Source organism: Ischnura elegans, chromosome 5 (assembly GCF_921293095.1).
Source record: "Ischnura elegans chromosome 5, ioIscEleg1.1, whole genome shotgun sequence".
NCBI classification, from domain to species: Eukaryota; Metazoa; Arthropoda; class Insecta; order Odonata; family Coenagrionidae; genus Ischnura; species Ischnura elegans.
In genome coordinates this window covers 123,126,781-123,144,021 of record NC_060250.1, presented here as the reverse complement: position 1 = coordinate 123,144,021, position 17,241 = coordinate 123,126,781, and the positions used below count along the sequence as shown (strand labels likewise).

The 17,241-nt window shown below is 39.1% G+C and overlaps 1 protein-coding gene across 1 annotated transcript in view; it reads right to left on the bottom strand.

Annotated features, from left to right (window-relative positions):
- LOC124159514 (transient receptor potential cation channel subfamily A member 1) overlaps positions 1-17,241 on the bottom strand; it is a 121,651-nt gene that overhangs the window by 38,208 nt on the left and 66,202 nt on the right. The window lies entirely within an intron of this gene.

The following is a 17,241-nucleotide window of genomic DNA, read 5'->3' as shown; positions in this document are numbered from 1 at the left end:
ACACAACAAGAAGTGCGACGAAAATGTGAGAATGATAGCATACGAAACTGAGATCGACGTGATAAATTGCCATCGGGGAGACCCCGTTCAACAGACCACCAATGTTTCACAAGTGTCTCAAAATAAGCCTAAATCCAAGGATAACCGGCATAGGCATCATAATATGACTACACGCAGCGGTTCCCAAACTTTTTCTTTCCGCGACCCATTTTATCCCATACGTTTTAGCTGCGACCCCCTAAAAATGGTTGTCTAAGTTTAAGTACATAGTTCACCATATTATTTGTATACATATCGCGACCCCTTTCCGAACGGCCCGCGACCCCCAGTTAGGGAACCGCTGGACTACAGGATCTAACAGTCGGGATGCAATTGGCCCGCTGACCATTTTTTTGAATTTCGATTATAATACGGTTCAAAATGAAATTGTCACGTACATTTTTCTGTTTTTAGATCCGTCGCCTACTTTTCAAGCTATTATGGGCGAAAAATCTACGGCCTTAACTATTTCGCAGGTAAGTTGTTGGCGTCATGAACTAATGCCGAGTGGGTCACGGCTCCTCCTCGGCCAGAAGCATGAACCACTCGCGGTTCGTTGCCTTTTTTTTACACTTTTGTGAGCGATTCCTTCCCTCCATGAAAGGGTCTCCCTCAACGAGTAAGTAAACAGGTGCTCTACTGACGTCACCAACTGAATGGCATGTGGACAGTGGAAACTTTCAGGTATCTTAATTTTAAAATTATGAGAGGATGGCTGAATAGAGAAGATTATTACGTTGCGTCTAGTTTCCCATTTGCTGAATTATTTGATCGGAAAGAGATTTACGGTGTGATGGAAAAAATAACCCCCAAGTGGCAATCCTTCACAAAGAGGAAACTTGCCACACTTCAATTGCCTCAGATGCCAGGCCATCGACAGTTCAACATTTGAATTATATATTTATTCAGTCGGCAAGTCTAAAACCAACATAGAATATTCCATGGAGATATGTGCACAGCCTGGCATACTATTTCTCATTTAGATTAAAAATGCAAATGGGTAAAAAGTTGAAAAAATATTTAAACCACCTGGATTCATTTCATCGGAAAACTACAAAATTCATGTGAATTTTGTATATTTTCGCTCTTAGTAATGGAATAACGACTATCAAACATATACCAATTAATAACAGAATTCAGGCGAGATGGGGCGGAAGTATAAGTTAAACATTAGTATGATGATATTCATTATTCTTGGAGATGAGTTGAGAAATAAAAAATGTTTAGGAGTGAGTTGGAGACAGTAACTTTAACTTACATCTCTGCTGACACGATTAACTTCCACCTTCCTCTATAAGTTTTTATTTCCTTATTTCCATTTGTTCGATTACTCTTGCCTTCCGTTGCATAGCATACGTAGTACTGGCTACAGGCTCTGGGGAAATGTACCATAAATGGTTCCGAAATATGCTCAATGCCGTACCACTAACTCCACAATCGGACTTTCTGTATTCATTAACATTTTTGAAATATAATAAATATCGCCTAGGAGCCTCTTCTGCATTTGGCGCAGTAATCCAAGCCTCCACGTAAAGACGCGCAAAAAACAAGCATGCGTCGCGAGTTATGTTCTACTCTATGCCGAAAAAAGGAACTCCTTGCAGAAAAGAAATATTTACAGGCAATACAAAGCTTTGGACATCCATCTTACATCGTAAAAAACCTCGGGAGCGGAGGTACACCGCCCAAAAATATTACAGTAAATTCGAGGAGCTCTCTGTAATCCTCTCTCGGGTGATTTTCTTCTAATTTCTGCAATGAAAATTTCACAATATCTGCGACTCTTTACCCTCATTTTCCCCTCGGTTCCTCACCTACTTCTCCCTCTGCTAGTCGAATATCCATCAAAACTGGGAAATCCACCCAACCTCAGGCCGCTCCTCCCCCACCTATCTATTAACTCCCAACTAACTCCACCTTTTCCCGATACAAAGAAATAAAATGTCCTAAATTGAAACCCAGAGCCTGTACAATGGCAGAGAAATACATGCAAGAAGAAGCATCTTCACATTACCATTCCGGGTGTTAGCTCTCAGAAATGATTCGCTGAATTTAGATAGAATCACTTCGATATAAGATTTAGATATGGAGAATAAATCACTGCTACTAAGCCCGTTTTGGCAATAAACAGTGATAAATACAGCATTCAAGGTTCTATTGACGAAGTTTAAAGTTTATGTAAAGAATTTCATGCTTTTACGATGAGTGAGAATGATCAACAAATATTGAGAGTATGCAAACCGCGCGCCACCCAGAGTGTCTGCCTGGGGTGGCGCGCGCTTCCCCTTGGTGCGATATCCCGGGAACCCAAGGGCAGAAATGACAGATATTTGAGGTGACACACTGCAAATGTCTAACGAGTCGTTGTAGAAGAAAAAAAAGTGATAAAATAACCCGAGAGTGACATCATCTTCAGTTATGCCCGAAAAGCACCAAAAATACCAAAATTTCAAAACTTTAAATACGTCGCAGCACGTTTTCCCGGTACCCGATTGCAAAAATAATTTTCATGATTTACTTTCCTACCAAATGGGACAAAACTAAGGGACTTCCCAAAAGAAATTCGAAAAATTTTAAAATAAGGACCACCCTAAGCATACAATCTTGGAATTCAAAGTTCAAACTCCGGCCGATCCGATGGCGTAGGAAAGGACACTCAAAAACAGCTTCAATAACTATGGCCTAAAAACCCGTCACATCCTTCTTGAAAGTCTAATTATATGAACACATTATACACCTCCCTTTCCAACCTATCCTCCTCCATTGTATCCCATTAACCCTCCATTGTAAATGTCCTCCTTAAAGGAGTGTATAAGGAAGGTATCATCATCGGCGAAGAAGTCGCCTTACGAAAGCTTCCACATCAATATGCCGAGAGGATACGACAAGATGGCATCAATGTTTTGACAAAGTCCAAGCCTCCACGTTCTAACTTACCCTTGAACCAAAGACTAGTGATGGACGACCTTAAATCCAATGCCGGCATAATCATTCTGGGAGCCGGCAAAGGGAATGCCACTCTCATCATCACCAGAAAGGATTACCAGGCCAAGAAGAAACTGCTGCTAGAGGATCCGATCTATGAATCACCCACCCACCCGGATGTGATAAGAGGGGAAAGTTCGCTGACCGCTCAAGGACAGGACTCAGAGATCCTCTGACTTCAAGGTCACTCCTCCCCCAACCACTCCAGTGGATTGAGAAGAGGGATGATGAGCATATAAATGACATCCACCTTTCCAATTTTTATTCATCGCCTGATGATACACCCCGCAATGGCCGCGAAAGCTCGCTTGACAAAGCGCAATACGCAGCTGCTCCCGAAAGCCTCCCATTTTCATAAATCTCGGTTCTAAAGCCGACGTTTCAAGAATGGTTGATTGAAATCTTGTCTCAACGATATCGAACCCCACAGTGAACTAGAAATTATTTGTGTTAAAACGAAATTCTGAGATTCAATCAACAACAATATTGTGCGATGATGGAATAATTACTCCCACAATATTCTGTCGTTGCAAGACATTTACGCGATAATGGCAATAATTACTTATATTATATATAATAATTATGAACGACCTGATGACGATGTACAACTCGTTCATCGAAACGTCGACCGAGATGGAATTAGAGAACCTGACCCGGTGGAAATCCCGAGTAACCTTCCACAATAATTACTTTAACATATCAATTTAGATGAGAAAAATATCGTAAAATACTCATTATTGAACATATTTTTTTAATCAGAGTTGAACACTTAGCACTCTATCGTCAGCAAAATGCTCGTCATTCGTTTTAATTCGAAAGGAAAGTTGCATCATTTCATTCATACCGAAAAATAAATCAAGTTTCCTCAGATTTGTATGCCATTCAAAGTTATTGAGACTTTAAAAAAAACACTTTATGAAATGATATGGATGGAAAAACAGCGAACAATTCAAAAGACGCAAAAACCAATTCGAGAATAGAGTTGTTTTTTTCTGGAAACGATGCCAAGTAGACGAGACACGTGGACCGAAGATTTGGGCTCACGAAAATGACGTCCATACGCTATCGTATCCCCAGAGTCCCTTTCAAAGCAGAATCGCGTGCAGCAAGCGGTAATCCGCCGGGGACGACTCTCGGTATGGCATTGAATGAGAAAGGTTTTATCACGCAAATCACAAAAGAAGCAATAAGCACTCACTGCCACGACGATGACCTGCATGCAAAGGAAAACCAGACAGTAGCAGCACATCCACTCAATCCCGAAGCAAAACATTTGCGGGGATTATTTCTTGAAAGCATGAATTATAATGGGGTAGATGCTGCTGGGACGTAAACTATCCCTGTTTACGGAAATTGGTACATTCCTCAAATTATAAATTTTCCTCGAGTGTCCTAGAGAAATACTAGTGTCTCCCACGGGAAATGTTATCGAGGTCGTCTTGCCATCGAGTGAATTTGAAAGCACTCGATTCGTAATGAGAAGAAAAAATATAAACAATGAAAAAACCATTAAGGTTACCAGAAGTCACGCCATAGGAATTCGAGAGACGACAAGAAACCGACATAAAAATAACGCCTTTAGCAATGGCTATTCACATCGACTGAGGAAATACGCAAAATTATAAACTCTTTTCAATAAGTTTAAAAAACAATAACAATATAACACATCTAGGATATAAATAATGACAAAATCTAAGTTAACTCAATTTTATGCAATGTGGCGATTAAGTGCCAATGATCCCAACAAAGCTTAATATCAAAAAAATGACTTAACAAGCAACTGATTACCAAAGAATGTTAACTCCAAGACGTAAATTATATCCAAATGGTCACAAGATGATTGTCACGACTCGTTTAATAGGATATCAATTTTTTATTATATTGTAGCCAATTTTATTAATAATGTAGCCAAAAATCTGACCAAAAATTTACCAGCGTATGAACTTATAAGAAACTAATAAAACTACAGCATACAACACCAGTCTCTATCGATATCTGAACCCTTAATATAAATCTTATTTATATTCACAAAAAATGGCTAGGTTGAATGATTTACACGTTAGAAAAGAAAAATTAAGATAAAAAGGAATTTTGAAAGTAGCAAAATAGTCATTATTAAATCCCCGAACTTTCGCAATTTCTTTTTACCAAAGGAAACTTATTAGTTCCGTGTGGTCCCTAATTATCCAAAAAATATTCATACCGTCAAATTAATAAAACTTTTGCGGGTTAAGTTTGTCAATACTAATGGCTTTAAGGCTAGCCCGTATCAAGATTTTTAAAATGGCCTATGTTTCCTCTCCTATGCCAGAGACCTCATCAGGTATCAATTTGTAGGTATATGCTGGAAGAGAGCTTTCTGAAGTTTTTTCTTTCATCTTAGAAATGACTGAAAGCCATTTTTTGCTAATCATTTGTCCATTGTCTCTATTATAGCTGTTATTATGCTTTTTTTTAATTTACAAGGCCTTCCGGAAAATTCTTGTATTGAAATGTTTTTCTCTGGCAAGAATTTGATCAATATCCAGACATTCGAAGGCATCAAATAATAACCGTGTTTAAAACACGCATGAAAATAGAGGACATAATCCGGAACGTCAAAGGAAGAGAAAAATTGGAAACGGAGGGAGTAGCATACCAATAAAAATGCGGCAAATGCGACTGAAAAGTATGAGGGTGAAACTGGACTAGATTTGAGGAGCAGAGTGCGGCGATTCAACTGGGGCACGCCGATAAATCAGAGGTGGAGGAACACGCCCCACAAGTCCACACCATTGATGTTAACAACGGTAAAATTCTCGCCTGAGAAAAACATTTCAAAACGAGCATCTTCAGGGAGGACTTGGAAATTTTTAAAATCTCAGGAACAACTATTTAGCATCGCAGCATTCATTATGGTGTTTCTCTCGGTAATAAATTCGTAGAAAAGGTAGTAGAGCAGGGGAAACGATTGATTAAATAAAAAAACAGAAGGAAACCGGGGAACAAATCACATTCTGCTCTAAGCTTTTAAGGTGCGCGGTTAATGTGAAACGACGTATTGGAGGAGACGCTACAGCCGTATTTTGCACTCTTTTGATGCAGTGAGGCATATTTAGTAATTACAAAGAGCAATTTCCACAAGATGGATGTCGCTACTGACGTAAGCGACCAATATGTCATGTTGATCAAGACCAAGCATTTAAACTATATTCTATTAAAGTTTTATTAATGGAAAAGCGTGTATACCCATAGCTAAGTTTTAGGTTTAGCTTACATATTGCCAGGTTTCCAGAACCGTTTACTAATCGTTTGTGCATTTAAGGCTATTAAAATAATTAGCCTATGTAATAATGATCGTAAATAAGCTTGTTGATATTCAAATGTTATAGGTACTGTAATAATTAAGCTTATTTAATACCTACGAAAATAATTATTAACTTTAAAATATACACAATAATGGTGTTTGGTTTCGAGAATGATCAGTGCCGTCCATATTTCGAAGTTCCCATTCTGTGCAGATTACTTTTCTAGTAATTTCGTACGGAGTACGGTAAACGGTAGGCTATATAAAGGGAAGTAAATCCAGTGATCAGTATTACTTGCATGTGTGCAAGTTATATCACATGTGTAGTGAATCGTATTGTAAAACGTGATAGTGAAATGAAATATTCGTGTTGTGTTAGTGAATTGTTATTATTTCAGACCGCGTCCTCTTTGAAATATAACAAATAGTCGCAATAGTTTAAATAGATGACACGATATAGCAGCGTGACGACATTACACCATTACAGAGCGGATGGAACAACTTGCGATCGAGTCTACATCAAACCACGTTACCAGTTCCACAGAAAACCAAATGTAATTAATGAAAGGGAAATCCACATTTTGGGAAACAACAGCACATTAGACAACGGTAAAAATCCTCTGCAGAGTAAAAATCACTTGTCTCGACCGGCACTCGAACTAAGGTCCAATGAGCGAAAAACCCACTGTGAAAGAAACACTCACAAGATAAATATTAGTAGCAATATATTGTTAGAGCACCTGTCGCGACTTCTGTCCGTCGATTCACGGCGTCCTTAAACAAGTCGAGGGCATGGAAAGTCTTTTTCTTAAAATTCATGTATCTTGACCATATTTTCCATTATGCAAGGAGTTATCGGTCCGAATAGACCAAAGTTTAGTCAATTTTACCATACCATGAATTCTCACACCTAATAGTCTGGCATTTGAGCAATTCGAATTAAGTGATCACGTAATGAGATGGATGTTCTTATACGCAAGTGACTGCCTTGGAACCCAAGGTAGCGAACCATTATTTTCATCACCAACGATGATCGACGTATTCGCATCAATTGAATTGCCCTAAGTTGGTTCAACTGAGTCAGTGAGATATTTAAATGGTTTTGATCTCTGTCAACGTATACAGATTCAGAAAATCAAAGATGGTCATAAAAAGTAACGTTTCACGCGTATTACATATTAAACGGGATGAAATACTAAAAACGGTTAATTTTTATCACGCCGCTCCTTGATGTTTGCTTCTATAACCTAAATTGGGGGAAATGATAATACGTTCCTTCTATTGCGAAATACCCTTCAATTTCGAAATGTTTTCGCATGTTTTCGCAATCGCATGTTTTCGCAAGATGAGGCTTAAGCTGCGAACATGCGTCTTGCTGAAAACATGCGTCACTAATATCCAAAAGTTACATTAGCAAAAATCTCGCACAGTTATTACACAGTTACTCACGGGAAATGGATGACTACCACAAGAGGAGAAGTATCTACAGAATTACCAGAATATTTTCTTAAACAATTATGAATGAGCAATAAAAGATTTGAGGATTAAGGCTATCAAGTTCGGAGGATAAAGGTAGTTTTATGCAAATTTTACCCTGATTTTTACATATTGTAGATAAAAATATGTATGAAAACAATATCGGAAAGAAAAACCAATTATTAATTACGAGGTGTCCCAAAAATGGAACACTAGGCAAATCCACTACTATGACGTACTCATTGATAGCATGCAAAAAATTTGATTAAGAATTTATTAAGTCACTACTAAGAATGATATCCAGGTGAACACTTGACATGCAAGGATACACTGGAATTTTAACATTGAAAAGTGGTCTTTTTGTCACATTGGACACAGTGAGTTGCTTTCCCTGCTTAACATTATAATGATTCATGCCATCATGACGTGATTCAGAGTTACGCTTCATAGATGGTCTCCCTTTCTTACCAGGCTCAGCAATATGACAATATGTCTCTATATAGTGACAGGTCACACGGCGACGAAATTCAAGAGGATTCATTGGCTTCACATCGTTAATTTTATGCAATTGCCAAGCATTTTGTGAAGCCAGCTTAAAGCAGTATAACCGGAGGGTTCGAGTACCATCTCTTTCCACGGATTGATGCTTGACACTTGTCAATACTTTCATCAACTTGGTCCACTCCTCCCATATACTGATTATACACCTTAAAAATTTGGCTGAGTAACTTGAATCTTTTTTTTCTGCTTTTGAGAATAACGACTGACTGTTGCTAAGGATTGACACCAGCACCGGAAGATGCAACAGTCACAACACTGTCTTTTCCATCAATTCGGTAATCAAATGTGCCCCTATCTTTTTTTATTTAGGGTATCATCAGATAGTAAAGGAGGTTTGTCTACGCGATCTTTTCTCGCTGTGCCTCTTGCTTGGTTGCCCATTGAGTGAAGTTTATCGAGGAGTGCAATGCTTGTAAAAAAAAGTTGTCGAACACATAATGGTATTTACCAGGATGCTGCGTTGGGAGTGCCTCAGTCAATCGCAAAATAACTTAAGCACCTACACCATATTATTGGTATTGAGTGTTCGGGTTTTTTCCTTGATAAGGCTGAAACCAGCAATGGTAGCCTAGACATGTTGGACCATACAATAATTTATACCCAAACTGAATAGGCTTACCCCGAATGAGCTGTTTGCACTCGCGACGACCGAAATAGGAAATCATGGCCTCATCAAAGCTGAAGTATATTTCATTTGGTACAAATTTCATACAAATGTCATTCAGACGCTCAATTAGAGGTCGCAACTTGGAAAACTTGTCCACGTGGTCCAAGTTGGAATTGTCAGCAAAATGCAAATTTGAAAATATTGTTTCAAAAAGGTCACGTTTCATTGCACCACTAACTAGAGAATTATGCGAATCTGGTTTTTGCTCCCAAAACATATGTTGTCTCGGAACAGAGACGTAACCACTCAGAAAAATAGGGTGGTTTCCTTCATCAAAGAAAACGAAAGGCATTGATTGCGATTCGTTACCCACCATTAGTGTATTCCTAACATACAAATTATTTTGTTTTAGAAATACCGGGTTAGACGAATGGCAATGGTCCATTTTTATCCTCATTTGAAAAGGGCCAGATTGGCGCCCATGCGATGCCACTCCACGTGACGTCACAGGGACCTAGTTTCTATACGAGAAGATAGGAGTTATACGTAGTCTGAGGTTACCATTGCATGCATGAGGCGCAGAGCTCAGGGAAACATGTCTTAACAATCACTTATTAAAACTGGCTAAGGTCGGAAAGTTTTCCTCGTTTGATAAGTTATTAATAATCCTTATTTAAGCCAAGCGCTACCAGTCAGCAGGGTACTAGGCTAGCCGCTAGCAGCCTGCGTCGTATCAGCGCTAAGCCTCGCCTCAAGGTCACCTCGCAGGGCGGGAGGGGGAACCAGAAATACGTCACGCGGAGAGACTTCCCGACATTCATACTTAAGCGTCGCGTTTTCGCGCGCTTGAAAATTTTCACTTTTCATTTAATCGCGAAAAATAGATATCGTCATTTAAAAATCTAAAAGCGTGAAATACGTACTCCAGGAGTAATAATCTTTCGATTTAGGCAATAAAAAAATAATAGGAAACCACCCTATTATTCCCAAAAAACACCGAGACTCACCGACAGTCAGTTCAAGGTTTACGCCCTTACTTGCAGCATATAAATTGGAATATTTGACAATCATATCAATCACTGCAATACCCAGAAAGAGTTCTAAATATTCTGCTAGGATTTTTATTTTCGTGATTTGTTCTTCTGAAACTACCTCCTACTGGCTGGGCAGTCAGATCAGCTTTTTCCGTTTGCGCACAATTTTGGTTACCTTTTTTCTTTGAGCAAGAAGAGGTTGAGGCGAAGCAGAAGCCGATGCACCGTAATTTTTAGTAGTTTCACCATCCGATATAAGCAAAAGGTCAGCATTGTCAAAGTTCTCGTCAGAAGAACCATGAATGAGATGAGCAGAAGCGCGCAGCAATGAACCGGGAAGTTTATTAATTGTTCCACATCGAATTGCTTGCTTTATTTAAAATTAAAGTGAATATTTCAGTGCGCCTGAATGCACGCATAATAGTAGTGGTTTTGCCTAGTGTTCCAAAAATGGAACACTGTTAAATGAAAGCGTATAACTAAAACAAAATACGTTGTTTCAAACTTTTCTTCATTAAGCACTTTAGGTTAACTATTACTGAAAATACCGGGGAAAATTTACATTTGGGCGTAATGGAAAATAGTTAACAATATAACATTAGAGATAGTCTCAGAAAAACTGCCTTGAAAAAAAGACCGATATTTCTCAACACACTGGCTGCGAGGGGTTGGCAAAACTGACTAAATCTTTGCGCCCCATAATACAATATATCTTTATAAATAGGCACAGGAAGAAAAACCGTGGCATATTGGTGTATAATGAGTCGTAGTCATTAAACTAGAATGTCGCGTCAGGTGTTCCAAAAATGGAACACTAGACATAAATGGGTTAAATAGCCTTTTCGTTAAAAAAAATGAATTAGAGGTAAAATGTCGACTGCAAATATCGCTAGGACAGTAAAATCGCGAGATATACAAGAGATTACAAGCTGATCACTTCAATGCCACTCAACTTTTAATGATTACATACCACTTCGATATGGCATCGCGGCGTGGGCTTCCGCGGGGCTTAAATGAAGGGTTTACTATCTATTGGGTTGACTACCTTTTGGCTTTCGCGTACAAGGGGGGGGGGAAGGCGACCGATGATCAACTCTTTCCTTGATGGTATTCTCATCAAGGATCGTCTGCAGAGGCATAATTGGTTGGAGCACGGGTGGTTAGGGCTCAAAATAGTGAATGGAATGTGGCATGGGAATGGAGAGAGTAAATGAAATGTCCAACGGAATGAGGAACTACAAGTGAAACCGATACTAGGCTAACTTGTGACTGGAATGGGCAAACATACAATCGAATAACTAAATATCCAAAATCTAATCTTAAAATAAACTTTAAAACGTAGCACAAGCGAAACAAAAAATTATGAGTCGTTATTTTATGCGTAGTATGAAAATGGATAGGTATTTAGTAAAATATTGACATAAAATTCTTTCTTTACTGTCCAAAACAGGTCAAAATCATAAAAAATATTGAAAATATCGGCTCGTAAACTAAGAATCCTCATAAGGATTGAAGAACTTCTGATAAGTACTTTAGATTAGAGTAATAAGCCTTTTTTATTTAATTTTTTATAACTGTACGGGCATCTGGATTTTATTATGGACGCAATTCTTATTCATGACTTTCTCAAAGATATAAAATAATATCAAAGTCGTCTTAATGTATTTTTTTATGATAAGTGATGAATTCTGAAGTGAATGATGAGGCGAAACTGTATTAACTTGAGAAATATTTTGCGAAGGGGACTGCTAAAGTTTTTCTAGAACGGTAACAGTAATCTAGTAAAAAGGAAAGGTTTTGGAATGATGAAGAGCTTGAATCTTACCATGGGGGCCAATAACTGAAACATCTGCCTTGTGAGGTTAATCAGGAATTTCCTAAATAAAACGCGTGAATGAACGACAAGATAACAAAAAACTACTCAGAGCAAATATCGATGACAAATATGGAAACGTAAGGAGTATCTCTCGCTATATATGATAAATAAATCGGTTATTGCTCTAACTAAACGTGCTAGTGCCATGTTCTAAAGGCGGATGCGGATGTGACAATCCCAGAAGAATATAATAAATAACCTTTAAATTTAGTACAAATTGGTGCGGCATATAGATCAGCGGAGTTTATAGACAGTAAAACGGATAAAATAGAGTGTAAAAATTATTCAGGTTACTCGATAACAAAATCCGAACGCTAAGAAGAAGTTCATTAACGAATGCATCATGCTTACTCCAGGCAAGCATGCCAACGTGATGGTGGCATTGGAAAGGAGAGAAAATAGAAAGAAAGAAGGAAGAAACTGACAGTAATGTATGTGATTAAGGACTCAAAAGACACTATGCATTCATAAGACCGAGAAAAATAGAACAAAATTCACCAAAATTGGGAAATAAGAAAATATGTGGCTTTTGGAGATAACGCAACATGCAATTAGACTTTGTAACAAGTTATCCAAGGGTAAATATCGTTATAAAAAGGTATGCGAAAAATTAATAGCATTTATGCAGCAAATTATGATGGTCCTAAAGTTGGCAAGGATAAAATAACAAGTAAACTTGCGGAATGAGGATGGAATAAGGAGCTGGGAAATTTCTGGAATCATAACACCAAACGACGATGACCAGGACAGTAAGAAAAATACGGGTGTAGAAAACTACCGAGTGAGGATTCATCACAGGCGGAAATCTAAAAGGGATCCGGGATGTGAACGAAGAAAATAAGCCTTGATATCACAACCTGAAACATTTCCTGGGCGTAGGAGAGTTTCCTGATGGATCGCAGTCCGAATAGCGCCTTCCTCCAACTGTTTACGGGCGGAGAGCGTCCCATGTCTGATGAGAACAGGCGAAACGTCGCCGAACCGATCCTGTGGCTTCGCCTCGAGCGAAGAAAACCGCCCGGCTTCGTCTCCGTCGGTGGTGAGCGAAAGGAGATGAGGCAAGTAGCGCAACTCACAAACCACTGCCCATCCACTCGGGCATCGAGGGCCACGAATCAAACTGGGGTGTGGAGGGGGGGGGGGAGTCCCCTTCGCCCCCACTGAAGTGCGAGGCCTTGAGGTCAGAGCCCTTGGTCCTCAGGGAGGGAGGGGGGTGAGAAGAGTAGTGCGCGGAGGTTGAGCGGAGGAGGGGATTGACAGCTCCCTCTCCTCCATCCAACCCACCTCAACAAGTGAAGGCAGGGTAAAGGGCAGTACAAGAGATGATAGGATGCATAAAGGGAGAGGCGGTGCTTCAGCTGCGTCCACAACCGTCGCTTGGTAGGTACCCCCAAAAGCTATACTGCTAGTTAACTAGAGCGAGAAATGATGTTCCAAGAGTAAACATTATTTCCAAATATTGGAGCGAGTGAAAGACTTACTGCTTTGCCACTTATTACATTTTTAAATCAACCGATTCATTGTAAAGTTTTTTTTCATCGATCTCGGTAATTCTGAAGGGTTGTCACAATTATTGACGCTCAAATTATCTCCAAGGTGATGCACAGATGAAAGTTGTCATCAGTCACTTAAAGGTTAAAAATTAAAACAAGATACAATGTGGGTATCAAATGGAGGATTTTAGTTATACAAGCAATAACTGACTTCGAATTTCCGATAAAACGTAATGAAAAATGGATCAACCAATTTATACCTTGAAAGCTTGAAAATTAATGTACAAACTCGTCGATTCAATGCTCCTTAAAAATGAAAATAAAAATTGACGCGGGTAATAAGGATTCAATAATCAACTTTTGAACGTTTGAGTCTTTTCAAAATTCGATATTAATCCATAGAATATGCTTAAATTTCCTTTTTCTGTAGTACTAACATATAAATTTAACCAAATTAATAAATAACCAATAAATAAAAGCTTCCGAGGACAAAGATCGCATCTTTGAACCGGTTTTACGGAACATTATGCAGGAAATACATTCTCCATATATCGTAAACGTATCCTAAACACCCACGTTCACGCATGTCATTAAAGTATAACCTATTGACTAAATAGCAGGATACACGCTTACATTCAAATGTTAAAGGCAGTGACTCCATTACGTTGACAGTTACTTTACAAGTAACAACCCTAGTCCGCGAACGAAAGCCATTACAAGTCCAGAAAATGTGATTCATGCTTTAGAGCCGTAGAATTAAAAAAATCAGGTTATGCGACATCAATGCTAAGAAAATTGAAGCAGGAAAATAATAGAGAAACATAAGTGCTATGTCCATCATCATCACGAGTGATTCGTTTATTTCATTCGTTTCCATTAGCCACTTTATTTATATGCATTTGATGAGGTAATGAATGTGTTGGAGGAATAAATAAGTAATGAAGTTCAGAAGAACGTTTTGAACTCACATGGCCAGTAAAGCCATTTCGTACTTTTCTTACGAATTCCAGTAAAATAAAATACATACAATTTGAAAATGGTATTGTAAGATGTTGTGGAAGGAAGTAATGTGTCATCTAAGAGGATTGAAAAGAGGGATTTTTGACATGACATATACAAAAATGGAAATATCACTGCACTCACAAGGAAAATTCTAGAGCATGTAGATGGAAGAATTGAGTAAAACGCGTAATGCTTCGCAAGTCAATCACGAAACGGTGCATTTATTTCCCCGAGGGTTTAACATGCAATTTCGATCAGGACGAATTTTCAAAGAATATGAGACATAAATGGCGTGCAGACTTCAAATCACGAGCCTTCGGAGCGTGGAAAGAGTACTATCACGCAGATACACCACCTACTGCATCCGAACCTAAATAAGATGCGCCGTCGTCAACGTTTTCTTGACAGTTAACGCAGAAAAACAAAGCAAAGCATCAAAGCTCATTAAAGCATCAAATCAATGCATACTTTAAAAATGCAGTTAAAATACGTGGATATAGTCAAATATTTACTGAAAATCAAAACAAAATATTGAGATCGATGTCGGCAGCAAGGTTTCCGCGACAGGTAGTTGAATGCTCTATTCTGTTTTCGGGTTTTCTGCCGTGTAGTTGTCGCATTTCAGACAGCGTTTCTCCTAGAAAACGAGAGAATTGAGCTCTACGATGCTGAAACATCAAATATTAGTAAGACTACCGAAGAAAAACGCACTTGGTGTGAATTTTGGTGCATCTGAGGCGTTCTAGAGTGGAGCGGGGAGGGGTTACCGGCGGCCTTCACCCAAAATCCATTTAGTCACATCTGTCGGACAATACCGGAATAGAAGTGCATATCCTAAGTTCCAACGCCTTCATAGCCACCCGAGAGGCGTGTTCATAGACCGTAGTCTCCTTTCCTGCGTTCGCAGATCTAAAAATATTTCATCACTTCTCTAAAAGTTGGTAACATCGATTTGTTTAACGCCGACGAGGCGCCAAATAAGGGACAAGTCGTCTCACTACGCATCGTTTTTTACCTTCTACCATCTTCTGATTTATATTATCAAAGATGAACGCCCTCCTAGCAGCACACGCGGGATGAATTTTGCTGCATTCGAGGCGTGGGAAGGAGAAAAGCGAGCGGGGAGGGGACGGAATCGGCTTGCTGCTCTTGTATCCGCGACGCTGCGTGGGCGTTGGAATATTTTCTTCGCGGGCGCGGACTCAAATTAGGCATTCTGTGGCTAAACGGTGTCAGATACGTCAAAATGCACGAAATTTGGTCTTATAGGATAGTAACTCGGCAAAATCTATAGGGAATGACCATAAAATATTATATTTGTCGAATTTTGACCCTCCCCCCTAAATTTCATTTGAGCGAGGGTCAGGGGTTCACGTAGAGGTCTCAAATTTTTCAGGCCTTATTTTTGATTGGTCCCACAACTTTTTTTCATTGGGCCAGATGGATTTGAAAAAAATCGATTTTTGCGATCCACCCTATTGTACAAACCCACTCCCACATACACAAAACCAAAACAAGAACCTTTGTGAGGGCTGTAGTACCCAAACTAAGGTTTCTTGGTCTACAACCGGGATTATTCTTCACAGGGCTGGAGAGACTTCGCTAAGGATGTCTGGCCTTTGTAAGATGTACACACACGCACTCAATGTGCGTGACTGTTTGATTTTTGTAAGGTGGACGAGCATTGGGAGATATTATACGGCCAACTGAGTTTAGTATTCCATATTGTAACGTTTCTCCTCGCGTATTTGACGCATTTTCAGGTCGAAAGATGGAAGATTTTGCAGATCATGTTCGACCCGAAGTCGCCTCTAAGACGGCAGGAGAAACGTTGCCTGAAAAACAACAACAAGGCAGCGATCCCGAAAGCGGAATGGAGCTGTTAAAATAAGATCGATCTAAGATTATCCCTACACAAGAAACCATTTAATTGGTCACGGGCTTTGCACTACGAGATAGACTTAATATCCACCGACGTGTCGCGCAATATTTCGAAAAACGGCTCGACAATGGAAAACAAGTAGTTTCACATTACTTATCTCTGACGAGATAATTCTGCAGAAGTTGTCAATGGAAATATTTTGAGCCGATTAAATGGAACATAAATAGACAAATTTCGTTGCATAAATATATTTTTCCTCGTCCGCTTTCAATATCCACCTTTTAACAGAAATATTACCTCCGGTATATTGGCTAAGCATTTTGTGGTTGATCAAGTGAAATAAGTAGTCAGAAAAATATAATTTATTGAATAGTAGACTAGCCCGCTTATACCACGGCTTTTATTTGTTACTTGAGAAAGGAAAGTCTGGCACTGATCTGCCACCAACAAAGAATGTACCAGAACAAACTTCAGATTGCCTTGTTATATGTTAGATACTACATGAACTCAATATTATCACAACGCATAGAGAAAAATACACAAGTAACACACTTTACCATATAACTTACTTACTTCACTATTTTTTTAATAGTAAATTTCAAACCTGACTAGTGAATTGAGATGAAATTCACACTTAAGGAATTCAAGGGCCAAGCACCTACCACCAAGAACCTTAGTAAAATTACCATGGGAATTATCGAATCTGGATAGGAATAGGGTAGTCCCCCAAGTCAAAGTGCAATTGGCACCCTTTTGATCATTATAGTATACTACCCAAGTATGTATACTACCCTACTATAGTATTATACCCAAGTATGTGTTGCGGATGGAGTCAGCAGCGGATAAGTCAAATATCTGGGAGCAATTACAACTTATCGTGGGGATCACATAAAAGAGATTTTTGTGGCAGATAACCAAGGTAGCCAGGGTTCGTAAAGCGTATTGCGGGAACGTCCTCAGGAAAAAAGAGTAAGAGGGTAGCTACTTTGCACTGAAATTG